At 35.9% G+C, this 18,269-nt stretch overlaps 1 long non-coding RNA gene across 2 annotated transcripts; it reads left to right on the top strand.

The window, feature by feature from the left end:
* The first annotated feature begins 1,321 nt into the window (after positions 1-1,321).
* On the top strand, positions 1,322-17,740 carry LOC150012606 (uncharacterized). Of its 2 annotated transcripts, XR_016510762.1 has the most exons (5): positions 1,322-1,458; positions 5,029-5,082; positions 11,430-11,622; positions 14,674-14,752; positions 17,563-17,740. It is a non-coding gene; the product is annotated as an uncharacterized LOC150012606 (long non-coding RNA). The 2 variants fall into 2 exon arrangements; XR_016510761.1 differs by lacking the exon at positions 14,674-14,752.
* Positions 17,741-18,269: the final 529 nt, after the last annotated feature.

Below are 18,269 nucleotides of genomic sequence, written 5' to 3'. Positions count from 1 at the left end.
GGTCATGACAACAAAGTTGAATCTATTTAACTCTTTCAAAGTTTATTTATGATATTTTGATCGTTATATTAAAAATATTTTGAATACCTAAGGTATTATAACTCTAAATAAGGTGCAAATATGCAAGAAAAATATTCTTCACATGACAATAAAACATGTATGAATTTTGCTACCAGAGGTTATCTATTTTCTACATTATTATTAAAAATTATTAGACAATACCACCAGATCCAATAAAATATAACTAAATTGTATACAGATACACCTTATTTATCCAACAAAGATACTTTCTAAAAGGTATTTGTAATAGTTTCATACAATAAAATAATATGGTGCTTTCTGGAGCTATTTGTTCCTATTAACCATTATGTACAGACCATTTCTTTTATTTTTTCTTTCTTTGCACTTCTGAATCTTAGCAAATTTCTCAATCTTCTAGGTAGCCATGGTATTCTTTTATATTTTTCTCTTTTAGAACCAATCACATTCCACTTTTACTAATTATCAGGGTCATTTTTTACCTGCAGGGGCACTAGCAAGAGGACTGCAACGTTATGTGGTAGCTCCAGGTCATAGCTTCAAGTCCCATGGATCCCTTTTATGTCCACTAAAGTAAACATTTATGTGGTAGCTCCAGGTCATAGCTTCAAGTCCCATGGATCCCTTTTATGTCCACTAAAGTAAACATTCCCCTTTGAGAATTTGGACCTCTAATTTGGCAGAACCTAAGGTAGAGATAATGAGCCAATTCTTAAATGGGTTCATCATTAAGAGGGACAACAAGTGAGGCGAATGCCACTTTCACCCTTTGTTTCCCAGACTCACGTGTTCTAGCTCTTGGGTCAACATTGTATCAGTCACAGGTTCCAGGTACATGCCAGACTCTGCAAAGTGTTGTCCTTGAGCACCACTGAAGCATTTTCTATACTTATCTTCTTCATTTCTGAATATTTCATTGTTTGGCAAGTGGGACATAGTTTGCCTCTTAAATGTTTCTCACACTTGACTCCAGGACCACTGCCTTATTTCAGGTCTTTATCATTTACTTGGGTTTTGCAGTGCTTCCTAATAGTTCCTTTCCTTCTTGTCTCTTATTCATTTTCACTGCTGCCAATAAGAACCATCGAAATAAAATGTCCTCAACCCTGACCTATTTCTAGATCTGCATTTGAACCCACTTCTAATATCTGTTAGCTTTTAACTGCATTACTCATGATCCCACCCACAGCTGAACTGGCTCTTTAAACCTGGCCATTGGCACTGTTTTCTGCTTACTTTGGCAGCATCCTTTTTCTGTATTTCAAATCCTTCCTCTCGCTACACTGCCTCAAGCTATCCTGGTCTGGTCTAGAACTAGATAGGACAACTAAGTCTGGCCTGGGCTACTTTTGGACAGAGCTCTTGCCAAGTAGGCCCTGGTCAACCAAGAAGGATCTGAACACTTCTTACCCCAAACTGGTAAGTTATTTTATGCACGGATGCTATGTATTTGCCATTCCTTCTTTCTAAATGACCTTCCCTACTTCCTCCTGGCAGGATCACTATTCAGAAATCAACTTATATATTGCTTACTCTAATAAGCCTCACTTAGGCATAATAATATTAAGGCTATATTATAATATTTGACTCATATCAGTAATATAATACTTGTCATATTTATAATAATAGCACAATAATAACACAATAGCACAAGATTTATTAAACACCTATAATATGATGGTTTCTGTGTTAATCACTGGCCTATGTGAATCAGTCAAACAATAGGGTTCATAAACACAAGAGCTTATTCTCTTCTTGTTCAATGTCTAACATATGATATATATAGTCCTGTTCAAGCCTTCATGATTGGTGTTCATAAATAACTACTGAACTAATTAAATTGAATTGTTCGTGTAAAGGTCAGTTTGCCATATTTCTTTCTACGTGGTTAATAAAACAGCAATTCTTTTATATTAAGTCAAACATTAAAATTTCAAACTTAATTCTTCTGAACTAGTTTCGGTCTTGTGTAATAATTCCATTGACCCCCAATTGTAGCTTTTTGTCTCAAGAATAACAGCTTCCAGAGGAACAGAAAGAACTTTCAAACTTGTTATTCCAATAGGGATTGGTGAAGGTGAGGGCAGGGGAGAGCAGGAAAATGCCCCATCATGTTTGGCACATGAAGTATTTGCTGTACTTTCTGTTATGTATGCCAGGGCCTCTGTTTAACTGAGTTAAGAATTAAAGTATTGAACAAGCAAAGAATTGCTCAATTCCCTGTGTAGGTGGGTTGGTCTCATTCAGCATTTGACAGGTAACTCTGTCATTTGAGTATGATCTATACTTGGGAAATGTCTGTATGGACTGTGCACAAAGTCTTTTCTGCTCACCAAAATTGAAAACGTTTAATAGTCTGCTCATGGGAAACAGAGTCTGCCTCACCTCCAGGCATTGAAGCCTGAAATAAATTAAGTTTCCATCTCTCCCCTGGCTGTTTAGGTTTTAACAATCTCAAAAGCAGTCTAGTAAACAGGCAGACAAGACTCCACTTGAGTACATCCCTATTTAAAATCTAAAGCCCAGGACTTTATGGAATTACAGACCAGGCTGGGGCATGTTAGATCTATAGTAAAGACTCAAAGGATTGCAATTTAGAGGTAGGGAAAGGGCAAGACAGAGCTGCTGAATGAAAATGGATGCAATTCTCAACATGTCTTGATGTGAGAATGAGGTCAGAAAAGCTACAGAGTGCTCAGAAAGAGATCTGTGTCACAGTAGAATGGCAATGGGCCTATGTAAATTAGATATCTAAGCCAATGTGGAAAGCACATTTTCAACAATACATAATGTCATTTAAGAAGACTGATTGCTAAAGCAACCTTGTTGCCTAATGGGAGCCTAGTCAATCATTTAGCAAATATTTACTGCCTGGCCTTGGAGCTGGCACTGAAATATAAAAGATACAGTGATGAGCCATAACCTCTGCCCAGGGGTTCCAGTATTGTAGAAAGAACACTAACAGAAATATACATAAAAAGAGATTTTTTTTTAAATCCTGCAATTTGTAATAAGGGCCTGAAAGAAGCAAACAGAAAAAGTGTTGCTCTGTTTCTATTGATACAGTTATTTGGGCTAAGGATGCAAAGATATTTCTATTCTGATCTGTATCTGTAGAGTGTTCCTCCCCACAAAAATTCTAACACACACCAGACCCTAAAACTTGTGACATCTTATCTGAAGTCTATTCCAACCATAATTTTTGATGACTGCAGACTTTCCCATCATTCAACATGGGAGACCAGAGGATCTGAACTTTATTTATGATGACACAAGTGCCTATTAAAAGATGGCTCTAAGCTAAGAGTTTACAAGTTTAAATTCTCCAGAGCAAGATAATATGACTCACTTAAAGTATATGACTGACCAGTTTTTCTGTTTTATTTAGTTCATGTAGCCACGGATTCTGGTTGTTTACTATTGGTAACAATTATAATGTCACCTTCACACAGACTTTGATAATTCTGTTAGTAACACTGAAAGAAAAAAAAAAATCAATATAGGATAAAAAGAATTGTAGTGGAACTGACATAAAGTTATACGAAAGAAAATCATCATTAAAAGATAAAAACCTAATAGTATCACATGACAGAATCCATCTGTGCTGACAGCATGATCCATTATGTTAGAGAAACCTCATCTCTCAGAGGAAACATTCCTGCCCATTCTCTCATCCAAAATAAAATCCTAATAAAATCTTGATTTAGAAGAGTCAGGTGCATAGTGGTGTGCCACGCATCCTGTGATTTTTTGTATTTATCCTTATGACATTAGATTGTAAATCCCCCAACACAAATACACATTCAGATGCTCATTTTCATATGTCATAAACATATACAAATTTATTGTGCCTTTCACTTCTTCAACTAAAAAATTAAACAGATAAAGTCAACAGTAGCTTTTTAAATTTATTTTTTGTTCTCTTGCTTGGTTTAAAATACACCTTGTGATATACAGATTTGAATTAATTTGTGGGGCATGGCACACTGTCAACATTGATTCATGCATGGATCTTTTTTACTTTATTAGTGCATTCATTCACTTCAATAACTAATAAACATCTGCGAAACCAACACCCAGGACAAGGCCTTAGACAATTAAAGTTGCTTACACATATCTCTGTACTCTTCCTCATCCTGCACTCTGGATCAAACCCAAGTAATCTGTCATACAGCCTTTTATTTTCCCCCTTGTTTGTGAATAATAGTTTTATTCTATATAGCATATGCTTGAGCAATATTCTTTATATTGAACTGTTATGTCACTTTTTAGAAAAAGGATATTGCATTGTATACAACTTCTGAGATTTTCTTGTCACTCAACAGTAGGTATGATTAATCCATGTGGTATATAGTTGTAGTTCACTCATTTTCACCACTGTGTAATGTCAGATTTATGAATGATTCTTTTTATCTATTCTTCTATGAATGGTAACTTATTTTATACAAATTATTTTACTTTCTTTACAGTATTGCTATAAACATTTCTCTACATGTCTCCTGTGTACATAAGTGTCATTTGAATTTTTATGTAGAAGAAAGACTAATAGGTCATATTATTTGTGAATGTTCATTTATACAAGATAATTTCAAGTTGTTTTCCAAAGTGGTTGTACCATTTTATTCTCTTAATGTAATGAGACATTATTGATCTACATCTTGCCAAAATTCGTATTATCAAACTTTTAATTGTTTCAATCAAATTGATGTAAAATACCATTTCCTTGAATTCATGATTTACAGTAACCTGATTACTAATCATTAGCTATCTTCTCACATGCTATTGGCTTTCTAATCTGTTTGTTGGACAATTGTACTAAGCAGTTTAATAGTGAGTAATTAATTCTGGGTAGGAAAGTGTTTCTAGCCATCATTATTTAATTTAGTTTCTAGAATATTAGCTTTTACATAAGCAATGAATTTATAGGCATTCTATCCATATCATTTGGCCTGTGTGACTGCTCTATTTGCCTCTGCTTTATATTTATAGTTTTACCACCTACTAATTCCAAAAATTCCAGAGTGAATTTGGGAAATCTCAAAGGTAAGTGATGTTCTCTGAATGTTGCTGTTCTTTTCATTTATATACAGAAATTAGTTCCAACTTGTTGGAGGTCTATGTGAATTATGAAATTGAATTGTTAGATAATAGGATCTGCTCTTTGGGTAGATGTAGATTTTTCATCTATGCCTTCAAATATGTCTATGCTTCTTTGGGGATTAAAATATATAGATCAACATTAAAAACCTTGCAAAAGGTAATTTCTTATTTCTTCCCTCTTTTATTGAGATTTTTTTGATTCCTAGAAGACACGATTTATAAAATAACTCAAGTAGTCTAAAAAATCCTTAGGAAGCTATAAATCACTTTTTGACTGACGTTGTCATACTTGGGAGTAGCAAGTATTACAATTTATTTCATGTACTCCATTACGGAAAGTGCTCCTCTCCCTGTCCAAAGGGTTGCAGGGGATGGTCTAATATGTTGAAGTTTTGTTGTTGTTGTTGTTGTTGTTGTTTTGGGTATCCAATATCAACAACGTCTCTCATCAGTCTCTAAGAAGAGATAGAGCAGAATGTTGTGGAAATAATTTAATAGTGAGAATTATAGAACCATGAGAGACAAGCTGTCTCCAGTTCAAGTTCTAGCAATGCCAGCTTGCTTAACAGCCTCTCCAGGTAAAATAAAAGTGTATTCATATCCTGGGTGATGATATGACGCCATGGGGGGGGGGGACTAGAAATTATGTAGTCAAATCTCAATTAGAACTCTTAAAATAAAAAGGTTTTCTTTTTTGTATTGAAAATTTGCTATTATTTTTGGCAAAAATTAGAGATAGGATTGTTTTGGAAAGTCATTTCAAATGTATTTTTCCATGTACCAATCAACAAAGGATTATTTAATTGCTTTCCAGGAGAAAAATAAAACAATATTCCAGCTATAAATGATATCTCTTCATAAATTTACTTTAAGTCAGTTTGAACAATAAATAATCCTTAGATTTCTTAGATCTTTCATTGTGTGGTTTTATTAACAGCCAAACATTAAAATAAGTCAATCTGTATCATTTAGGTGGATATCTTAATTCCTCCATTTTAACCAATGTAGACTTTTGTGATTATTCCTAGTATAAGTGCATTGTCATTCATAAAGAAAAACTTAACCCTTTTGTAAATTGAATAGTTTTCACAAATTGGTTATAATATATGTTTCGATTTAAAGTGTTTTCTGTTAAAGTGCAACTTGTTTTAAGGTATCTTTTATGTATATAACATGTTGTCTTCAGTAGATACAAAGAATATCACACAAAAGTGCCAGAGTAATAAATGACTGGAAGAGAAAAAAAAAAAAACAGATTGGAACATAAGTAGTTAGTCGTAGCTACAATCGGAACTTTGGCAATGAGGCAGTAACCTGTGATCATCCTTCAAACCGCCTATAATAAAATCTCATCTGAAGAATCAAACAAATTCCTGACACATAATGTGTGGGGAGGTATGTAGATGAAACTTAGTGAATTCTGACTTTCAGTTAAAGGATATATCTCAGTTTTCTACTCTCTAGGATAAAATAATACTCTGGAAAGTTTTAACCAATCAGCTAACAAACACTTATTAAGTGTCTACCATGTGCCTAACACTTTGAGAGAAGCAAACAAATCCTATCTTCAAAGAACAATTTACATAAAAGGACATACATATATAATCACTTTTTAATTTTTTGGATTATTTTATTTTATTATCAAGTCATTCAACAAACACACACTTATCACATATTTAATGCAGGAAGTGCCAAGAAGCCCTGAAAGGGATTAAAAACATAAATGTCATACTTTCTTTTTTCTTAAAAGAATAAAGTCTACAAGAAAAAGTACACTTATGCATAAAACTAATCACAATGATAGCATCAACTTGTGTGTTGGATAAAAATAAGTTGATACATTTAAAATATTCAGAACACAGTGATGGGGATAGGTGGGTGGGAGAATTGGATGAAGGTGGTTAACAGGTAAAAATTCCCAATTACAAGATAAATAATGTACAACATGATGATTATAATTAACAGTGCTGCATGGTATATTTAAAATTTGTTAAGAGAGTAAATCCTTAGTTCTTATTATAAGGAAAACAAATTTTAATTTTTTTCTTTTTTTAATCTCTATGAGATGATGGATTTTAACTAAACTTATAATCATTTCATAACATATATATGTCAACTCATTATTCTGCACACCTCAAATGATTCAGTGCTGTACATCAATTATATCTCAATATAACTAGAAAAACTAAAATAAAACATTTTAATATGAAATAAAAATAATAAAATATTTAGGAGAGTGATTGAAGTCTAGAAAAACACATGACTTATTTGTTATTATCACTTAACTAGTATTAGAGCTGGATCTACGTTAATGTGCAAGAGTGTGTCAAATGGGGAGAGAGGAGAGTATGGCTTCTACATACACATTATGTCCTTAACTCTATTTGCTTATAACCTACACCTCTGACCTAAATTTTAGATCTATATCCTTAACTTCCTATGGCCCCTCTCCCTGGATGACAGATATAGGCAATAGTTGAGGGGAAGGCAAGAGAGAGATTAGGAATTCAATAGCATACATAAAGAGAAGCCTGTGGCTATAACTTTGAACATCCTCTAAATTTCAGGGATAACAGAAGAAAAACCAAAAAAGGAAATAGAACTAGAACATTCAGGGAAGTAAAATATCACAGATGCCAAAGTGAAGACAGAGACTTTGTGGCAAAATAAAGACATTTTACAGCCAGATTCCTACCTACGTGTTACAGGTGGAAGTTTACTTCCTACATTGATGCACACCCAAACATAAGTGTGATATTTTCTAAAAGTCTCTAGTTCAAACATGTACAATAATAAAGTACTTTTTTTTTTTTTTTTACCTAAATCTCTTCTAAACCTAGGACATATAATCATTTGTGGAACTTGTGGGATTATTTTAGATACACTCCTCATCAGCACCAGCGACCATTATACAGCGATTTAAAATTTGCACAATCAACAGCTGGTGAGGGCATTGTTGCTTATATTGCATAGCTGGGCCATCTGTTTCAATAGCTCAATTTAAAGGATTTCTTAGATGACATATTTCATGATCGTTTCATATGTGGGCTTTATAATAAATTCTTTGAGCAGTGAGTTTGGTGGAATCAAAATTGGTAATTTTTAAAATTATATTTTATTGATTATGCTTTTATAGTTGTACTGATTTTTCCCCCTTTTGCTCCCTCTACCCGGCACCCCCTACCCCTTAGGCAATCCCCGCAGCATTGTTCATGTCCATGGGTCATGCTTATAATTTCTCTGGCTATTCCATTTCCTATACTGTAATTTACATCACCAGGGCTATTCTGTAACTACCTATTTGTACTATTAATCCCCTCTCCTTTACATCCATTCCTCCACATTCCCACTCCCATCTGGCAACCATCAAAATGCTCTCTGTATCCATGATTCTCTGTTCTTCTTGTTTGCTTAGTTTGTTTTTTAGATTCAATTGTTAATAGATATGCATTCTTGCCATTTTATTGTTAATAGTTTTAATCTTCTTTCTCTGAAATAAGTCCCGTTGAAAATTTATAGAATACTAATTTGGTGATGATGAACTCTTTTAGTTTTTTCTTCCCTGGGAAGCTCTTTATCTACCCTTCAATAGTAAATGATAGCTTTGTGGGGTGGATCAATCTTGGCTGTAGGTCCCTGCTTTTTATGACTTTGAATATTTCTTGCCAATTTCTTCTAGCGTGCAAAAATTCTTTTAAGAAATCAACAGATAGTCTTATGGGAACTCCCTGTAGGTAACTAACTTCTCTTGCTGGTTTTAAGATTCTCTCTTTATCTTTAACCTTTGGCGTTTTAATTATGATGTGTCTTGGAGTGGGTTTCTTTGCATCCATCTTGTTTGGGACTCTCTGTGCTTCCTGGATTTGTATGTCTATTTCCTTCACCAAATTAAGAAACTGTCCTTTCACTATTTTTTCAAATATATTTCCATTTTCTTGCTCTTTCTCTTCTCCTTCTGGCACCCCTATGATGTGAATGTTGGAACTTCTTGACATTGTCCCAGAGGCTGCTTATACTGTCCTCATTTAGGGGGATTCTTTTTTTTTTTTTTTTTTTTATTGTTCTGATTGGCTGTTTTTTTCTTCCTTATGTTCCAAATAATTGTTTTGATACTCAACTTTATTCACTCCACTGTTGTTTTCCTATAAATCATTATTTATTTCAATTAACATATTCTTTTTTTTTTACTGGAGCTTTTTTATACTGTTGAAGTTCCTCACTATAAGTTCCTTATAGCCAGTGTTTTGAACAGCATCTGATAGATTGCTAATCTCCATTTTGTTTAGCTCTTCTGGAGTTTTGATCTGTTCTTTCATTTGGGCCATGTTTCTTTGCCTTCTCAATTTGGCAGCCTCCCTGTGTTTCTGTGTATTATGTAGAGCTACTTTGATTCCATGTCTTGATAGTATGGCCTAATGTAGTAGGTTTCCTGGAGGATTCAGTGGTACAGCCTCCCCAACCACCTGGCTGAGTACTTCAGGTGTGCTCACTGTGTGGGCTGAGTACACCTTCCTCTTATAGTTGAGTGTTGGTTGCTGTTGGTATATCAATGGGAGGGATTTACCCAGGCCAGTCAGATTCAAGGATTGGCTATAACCAGTGACCACCAAACTCCACCATCCATAGAGGATCAGCTCTGCAGGAACAGTGTAGTGGTGCTCTAACATGGTCTGGAGCTGTCCAGTGGGTATGCTGGCTCTGGAGTTTCCCAAGTTGTGCAGACCTAGGCCCTTCCTAACCTGTGTTTTGCCTGGAGTCATCCTGCCTGAGCTATAAAGAAATTTGAAATTGTTGCTACTTATGCTCGGTTTGGAGATTCCCAGGCAAAGCCAAGCTGTGAATCTAGGCTGGCTGCTGTTAGTGCTGGGTCTGGGGCTCATTAAGGCCAGCTTCTGCTTGTTTGATAGGATTTAGGACGTTTTGAAGCATGAGCCAAGGCCAGGCATTCATATGAAAAAATGCTTGAGTGGGTCCATAAGTTGGGTGGGGTAGAGTCTCTGGGGATCTCCAAGGCAGGTCAAACAGTGTTAGCCAGGTTGATACAGTCTCAAATATGGCACCAGCCTGCCAACTCCATGGCTCTTCAATGAGAAGGCTCAGAAAAGGGACAGTGGCCTCTGCTTGCCCGAATGCCAGACACTTCAGCTTCTCCCAGTATGTCACTGGTGCCCTTCAAGCTGACATCTGGTGCTGGAGCTCAAAGAGAGTGAGTCTTAATAGATAAGTTCACATATGTGTTCTTTAAGAGGAAGTGCTTAGGGGTCCAGAAGTTTCTTCCACCAACTCAATCCCCACTGGTTTCTGTAGCCAGAAGTTATGGGGACCTATCTTCCTGGTACTGGAGCCCTGGGTTGGGGGACCTTGTGTGGGGCTGGGACTCCTCACTCTTAACATATCCCTCCTGAATTTATATCCACCACACATGGTTTGGGACTAGCCCATTCCATGTCTTTTCCCCTCCTACCATTCTTGATGGATGTGGTTTCTTTAATTCTGTAATTGTCAGACTTCATTCAACTTGATTTCTGATGGTTCTGGCTGATTGTTGTTCTATATTTTAGTTGTAATTTTGATATGGTTGTGTGAAGAGGCGAGCCATGTCTGCTTATGCTGCCATCTTGACCAGAAGTATGGCAATTATTGTAATTTTGAAAAAGCCTCCATCCAGTGATATAATATTCCTATATATCACAAAATGTCTCTTCCCTCACCCTATGGACATTGTATTCTATTTGATCAAGAAGGCAAGACCATAAAATAGCAGTTCCTTCTGCTACAGGGTGAAGAAAGTGGTTTCCCACATTCCCCAACAGTCTGTGGTTTGGGGGGTGGGGATAGGACACAGCTTTAAAGATGTCTTTGCATAACTATGGCTGGTGGCTAGGGTCTTAGTTATGCAAATGGTTTGGTTCTTCCAAAGGTGTCAAGCAGATGGGAGGGGCTTTGGCCACAGAATGGTGACAAAAGAGCTTAAGGGGCCTGCACAAGATTCTACTGGTGGCCACAATTGGTCGCCCTGTCTACTGCATCACAGGCCATGGTCAAGGATTTAAAAATAAACTGGCTGCCATTAAGAAGAGAGAACCATGTGGCTTTGAAAGGGAAAGGAAAACACCATGCAGTTTGTAGTGAGGTAGAAAGAAAGCCACGCAGTTTGCAAGGAGGTAGAGAAAGCCATGCAGTTTTGAAAGAGTGCAGGACCAGGCAATCTGAAAGAAGGAAAGGGAGGTCATGCGGCTTGGACTAGTAAGAAAACTGACCTGCTGCTGCTTTAATTGTACCAACTTCAGTGAACTCCAAAGCCTGGACTTTTGGACTTTTATAACTCGGAACAAACAGAAAGGACTTTGTTAAAACCTGGACTTCACCATGATCCAGTGCAAGAGGACAGATGTTTTCCTGGACTATTATACGGAGGCTGATGACATCGTACCCCAGATCCTGAAGGAGACAGCTGACAGATAAGGAATGGAGAACTTCTGGGTATGTTTTTGGTTTATAGCCTTTTGGGGAGCAAGGGAAGTGCTGGGTCCCATGAGAGAACAGGGCTCTGAGCTGAAGTGCTCACAGCCCCACCCCCCAGGTTGGAATATTGTTGAGGAAAATAAAGACCAGTTTTCCTCAACATAAATTGTTGGGTTTTACACCAAGGCGCCACATTAAAGAATCCCCTTTTGCTTGGTAACACTTCCACATCTGTCTCTTAGTGCCTAGTGTTTATCATCCACCAACATCCTTTCAGCATTCCTTCCTTTCCTAGTGAAAGAGCATTTTACCCTTTTATCTAAAGTGCTCTTTTCTGTGAATTCCAATTTCTCCTCAGAGACCATGTTTCACCAATTATCTTTCCTCTTTCTCCTCTTCCTCTCTCCTACTCCCCCTTTTCTTCTCCTTCTTTTCTTTTCCTTCTCCTCACTCTTTTTCCTCTTCCTCTTCTCCTTCTTCCTCTCCCTTCCCTTTTTCTTCTATTTCCCCCAGTTTTCCCCTGCCTCATTCTTTTCCTTTCCCTCTTTTCCTCTCCCTGCTGGATATTACCCTAAAACTGATTCACATTTTTATGCACATATAGAGAGTTAAATTTCTCCAATACTGAATTTAAAAATACCTCTGTGACCCCCATACTCCCTTTTACTATCAAATTCTTTGAAGAAACTCCTGCTACTTACTATATTTGTTTCCTAATAAGCAGTTTCTTCCTCACCCTATTGTAATCTTACTTTTGTTCCTTAACTCCACCATAGCTGCTCTTGCAAAGGTCACCAAGAACTTTTGTGTTTCCAAAGACAATGAATAATTTTCAGTCCTTATCTGATATAAATGCCTACAGCATTTGACCCATTTGATTAGTCTCCCCTTATTCTGAAAATTTTGTCCTCTCTGTGTCTTTGAGACACTGTGCATTTTGGTGCTTTAGTGTTCATCGGTACCAGGCCCTCTTTTCTTTCACTTGGCTTGATTTTTTTCCTTCATTTTGGTTTAACTGGTGCCCTGATTTTAGGATACATAGAAGAGACACATTAATTCTCTTTTGTACTTCCACAGACCTGCAACATATTCAATGTTCTTTTTATCTCAATTAATATGTTCTTAATGCCTGCCTTTAACAAAAGCATCTAAGAAATACATGCCAGACCGCTTAGCCAGGGTGAGATGTAGAAAAGAATGTAGAAAAGAATGTAGAAATTGATCTGTGTTCTGTAACTACTGATGTTGAATTATTTACTATTAAACGATTAAAATGTACTACTTGTTTAGCTTTCCATTCAAGGTCAGTAGTGGTAAAATGGTAAGAAGGTATTGTGCAATTAGGGGCCCTCATAAAATGTAGTTTGTTATGATTGACATATGAGATTCAAAGCAAGGAACAGTGGGAGATGAAGATGTAAAGGTAGAAAGTTGCCTAATCATGAAGAGCCTTATAAGTTATGTCAAGACAGTTGTTCTGTGAATTATAAACAAACTAAAAATATATGGACATTGTAAAAAGAGATATGGAGGCCTTATATCCACAGATTTTGAATCATTTGGTCTGAAAAATCTCATATAATTCTGAAAATGAATCCTCTAGTTGAGAACCATTATACTAAGTAGTTTGAATTTTAGGAAAAAAATTTGTAACTAAAATAACTGACAGAATTAAGAATTCATAATAACCAGCTTCAACAGGTCTCTCAGCACCACTAGCAATCTATCCACATTTCTCCAAATAGTTTCTACCCTCGTGCTACAAGTTGCAACCATCAGATACAATGCTCTCATTTCCCCAAACCAAATTCACAAACTATCTTGTCTGTGCCTATCCTTTTTCTTTTTCTTCTGTAACTATAGAATTAATTTCCCTTCTATTTCTAAGACTCATCTCTCCACCTGTGTTGTGAATGCCATTTCCCCCAACTTCTTTAGGGATTTATTTTCTTTGATAATAACCTCTTATGCTTGATTCTTGAGATTATCTCTTTTCCTCACTAGATCTTTCTTATTATTGTTTAGAGGTTCTAGCAACTCTAGAAACCTTGGGGGAAAAAAAGAGGAGGTGACAGCCTCAGTTCCCATGATCTCCTCCTCCCCCTACCTGCTTACAGCTGCCTGGGAGTTTTCCATGATAGTGGGGTGCATCAACCTGAGCTCCATTTGGCCTTGATCAGACTCACAGCTGCAAGATAAATGACTGAATTCAATAGTTTCTTTTTTTCTTTCCCCTATAAAACAGCCCTCTCCTTCCCTAGGAAGCTGAAGTCGGAGCCATTAGTGGCATAGTTTCCTCCCCACTTGCCAATTCCCTCAATAAACTTCTTTTTATCTGCTCGCTGTGTCTTCATGGTTCTCTGAGTGACTCCATTCTTACAGGAGGAGAAGGAGGAGGAGGAACATTCCCATGACTCTGTAACTCTCTCCAGTAATCATTCTTTCTTCTATCTATCTTTCTTTCTTTTTAATTTATTTTATCATTTTTTTATTACCGTGTAGTCCTCTTATACCCCCTCCCCCCAATAATCACCACACTGTTGTCCATGTCCATGAGGCCTTTTACCTTTTTGCTCAATCCCTAACTTCCACCCACCCCCACCCAGCTGTCATCCTGCTCTTCATCTATGAGTGTGTCCCCATTTTCCTTGTTAGTTCAGTTTGTTCATTAGATTCCACATATGAGTGAAATCATATGGCATTTGTCATTCTCTGATTGGCTTATTTCACTTAACAATGTTTTCCAGGTCTATTCATGCTGTCGTAAAGGGTAAAATTTCTTTCTTTTTATGGCTGAGTAGTATTCCATTACGTAAATGTTCCATAGTTATTGTATCCACTCATCTACTGATGGACACTTGGGTTGCTTCCATATTTTGGTAATTATAAATAATGCTGCAGTGAACCTAGGGGTGCTTATGTTCTTTCAAATTAGTGTTTTGGGTTCTTTTGGATATATTCCCAGAAATGAAATTGTTGGGTCAAAAGGCAAATCCATTTTTAATTTTTTAAGGTATCTGCATACTGTTTTCTACAAGTGACTACACCAATCTGCATTCCCATCAATAGGGCAGAAGGATTCCCCTTGCTCCACAACATCACCAGAACTTGTTGTTTGTTGATTTATTGATGATAGCCTTTCTCACAGGTGAGAGATAACATCTCATTGTGGCTTTAATTTGCATTTCTCTGATGATTAGTGATATTGAGCATCTTTTCATATGTCTATTGGCCATTTGTATATCTTCTTTGGAGAAGTGTCTATTCATGTCCTTTGCCCATTTTTTAAGTGGGTTGTATTTTTGGTACTCAGTTTTGTAAATACATTAATCCCTTATCAGATGTATTGGTGAATATGCTGTCCCATTCTGTGGGTTGTCTTTCTATTTTGTTGATGATTTTCTTTGCTGTGCAAAAACCTTTTAATTTGGTGTAATCTCATTTGCTTATTTTTTCTTTTGTCTCCCTTGCCTGGGGAGCTAGAGCAGAAAATATATTGCTACAAGCAATGTCTGAGATTTTGCTGCCTATGTTTTTTTCTAGGATTTTTATGATTTTGGGTCTAACATTTAAGTCTTTGATCTATTTTGAATTTATTCTTTCATAGCCAAATAACTTTAAAAGTTGTCTTTTTTCTCTCTCTCATTCTGACTTCTCTCACCACACTACAAAATTTCTCTTGCCATGGTCAGAATGACTAATCTGTGGCTAAAAATAATATGTCAGGATGTTTAAACCACTCAGCAGAATTTGACACAACTGAGCATACCTTCCTTTTTGAATCTTTTTTCTTGTTATTTAGGATTCCACTCTTCCTGGTTTTTCTCTTATTTCTGCAGTCTCTCTTTATCAAGATTCTTTTTGGGCTCATATTTTTCCTGCTTAAACTCTGTTAGAATTTCCCACAGCTCCACCCTGGTCATTTTTTATTCTCATCTATATTCACTAACTTCTTGACCTGTTTTACTCTCATAATTTTATATACTGTCTGAATACCAACAGATCTCAAATGTATACCTATTCTAGATCTCTCTCTGAAGTCCAGACTTATATATACAGTTGTAATTTTAAACATAACTGTATTCTTGCTCTTCTTTTCAATATGTTTCTCTACTCGCATTGTTTTTTTATTTAAAACCCAGTATGTCACCCTTAATAACACTCTAATTGCCTTTCAAGTTTATTCTATACACAAATATATTTTAAATGTATGTACTTCTCTATAATGTTGCATTATATATATCTTGTCTTGACTAGAACCTGAACTGTAAAGTTCCTTTCCCAGTTCCAATTTTGATTATTCAAGTCATTACTTCAAAATGCAGCCAGAGATTCTTAAAAACTGCTTAAAACCTGATGACAACTTCTCATTGCACTGGAGACAAAAATCCAACATCTTAGCCTATTAATTTGCATCATTGAAACTTTCTAGTGTCACTGTGTTTGCCCTCTAACCACCTGCTTGTGTTTGCATTTTTAATTTTATTCCTACTTCTGGGCACAGTCTCTTGACCCTCCTTGCTATATGGAGGTTTAATTATGTTGCCCCAGCACATGCTTTGCTTTCTCTTATGCTTATCATTATAAGCAAACTTGTAAAACTAACTTAAGACTACACAGAAAATATAAATAAATATATAACAAATAAGAAGATTGAGTTAGTAATTAAGCAACTTCTCACAAATAAAAGTTTAGGTCTAAATGGCTTCACAGGTAAATTAAATGAAACATTTGAAAATTAATACCAAAAACTCTTCCAAAAAACAGAAGAGGAGTTAAAAGATCCCAGCTCTTTCTATGAAGTCAGTATTATAGTGATATCAAAACCAAATAAACACATTACAAAACAAATACAGACCAATACTTCTTGTGAAAACAGATGCAAAAACCGTCAATAAAATACTAGCAAACCAAATCCAGCACCATATAAAAATAATTATAGTCCATGACTAGTGGAATTTATCTCAGGAATGAAAGATAGTTTGACATCTGAAAATCAGTCAGTGTAATGTACCATGCTAATAGAACAAAGAACAAACATCACATATTCATCTCAACAGGGGCAGCAAAAACATTTGACAAAATTCAGCACTTTTTTTTCCCCCCTCAAAACAATAAAAAACAACTAGGACTACAGAGAATTTTCCTAGTCAAATAAACTGCATCTATAAAAAAAATACATAGATTACATACTTAATGGAGAAACACCAAATCTTTTCCCTCTAAGATCAGTAACAAGACAAGGGTGTAAATTCTAACCTTTTATATTCAAAATTTATTTTGGCATTAGAATTTATGGCCAGAGTAATTAGAAAAGAAAATAAATACGGAGCATACAGCTTAGAAAGAAAAAAGCTAAACTATTTTCATTTTTAAGTGACATGGTCATGTTTATTATAGTATAAAAAAAACAAAACAAAGAAATTCAGTTATAAAAAAAAAAATTACAACTAATAAACAAGTTCAACATTGTACCTGAATACAAGCTCAAAATACAAAATAAATTGTATTTCCAAACACAAGCCATGAATAATCCAAAAATGAAATTAAGAGAACAATCCCACTTTTAATCGCAATATCTATATAATATCTGGGAATAAAATTGTAAAGCATAATACTTATACAGTAAAAACTATAAACTATTACTGAATAATTAAAAAATCTAAATTAATAGAATAACACATTGAATTGTACCTCAAATTTAATGCAATCTTTATAAGATTTTGGCTGATTTTCCTGTAGTAATTGACAAAATGATTCTAAGACTTATGTAGAAATTTAAGGAACACACAATGAGGCAAGATAGTAAAAAGCTAGGAAAATTCCTTGGTAAGTGGAATTGGGAAAGTGAAACAGATAGTTAAAGAGCCAGATAATAAATCATAAGATCTTATCTTCCCTAACCAAGGACACATGGTTTATTTATTCTAAACTGCCTCAGTTCCAATCTCTTTCCAGTGACATTCTCTGAAGGTGAAAGTGACCAAAGAATGACTCTGACAAGCTCATTTTGATGAATCAGCATATTTAAAGATGTCTCTGGAAAGCTGATGAATATTCTATCGAGATCCTCCCGTGAGACCCTCCCTAAAATCCCCACCTTTAGACAACAAATAAAAATGCTTAAGACAAAGGACCTAGTGTGTGTTCTGTCTTAAGCAATCTCATACCCCTTTTTCTTCTCTTTTTACCTCCGGCATGTATCTTTGCTGTCTTTCTATTAAGCTCTAAAGGTTTCCAGGAGATTGCAACCAGGAGTTCAGTGGGCAATGTCAGCCTGTCCCAGGATAACCCCCTAAACTGGTCTTCAAGAGCCCCCCCTTTGCCTCTGTAACTCATTTCCTGAGTTCATATAGCCCAGCTGGCTCATTTCTTCTGCCTCTATGACTTTCTCAAGGGCCAAGGCACAGCTGGCCTAGGCTCAACCCTTTCTCATGTTTCCACATGGCCAAAGCAGCTCCACCTGAGCTCACTCCTATTGCTATCATCTTGCCTCTTCTATCTTAAGCCCTCCTTTTGTTTCACTGTCCCCAGCTTTAATAAACATACTCTCAAAATCACCTGAACTTGTGTTGTAAAATCTTTCCTGCACAAAGTCAAGAACCCATATGTTCTACACCATGCCAAGGTAGACCTGTCTTGGTCCTGGTCTCCTTCTGGTGACA

The sequence above is a fragment of the Furipterus horrens genome, unplaced genomic scaffold (assembly GCF_987537825.1).
Source record: "Furipterus horrens unplaced genomic scaffold, mFurHor1.1.pri manual_scaffold_4, whole genome shotgun sequence".
NCBI classification, from domain to species: Eukaryota; Metazoa; Chordata; class Mammalia; order Chiroptera; family Furipteridae; genus Furipterus; species Furipterus horrens.
The sequence above is the reverse complement of the archived record's forward strand: the minus strand, read 5'-3'. Positions and strand labels throughout refer to the sequence as shown.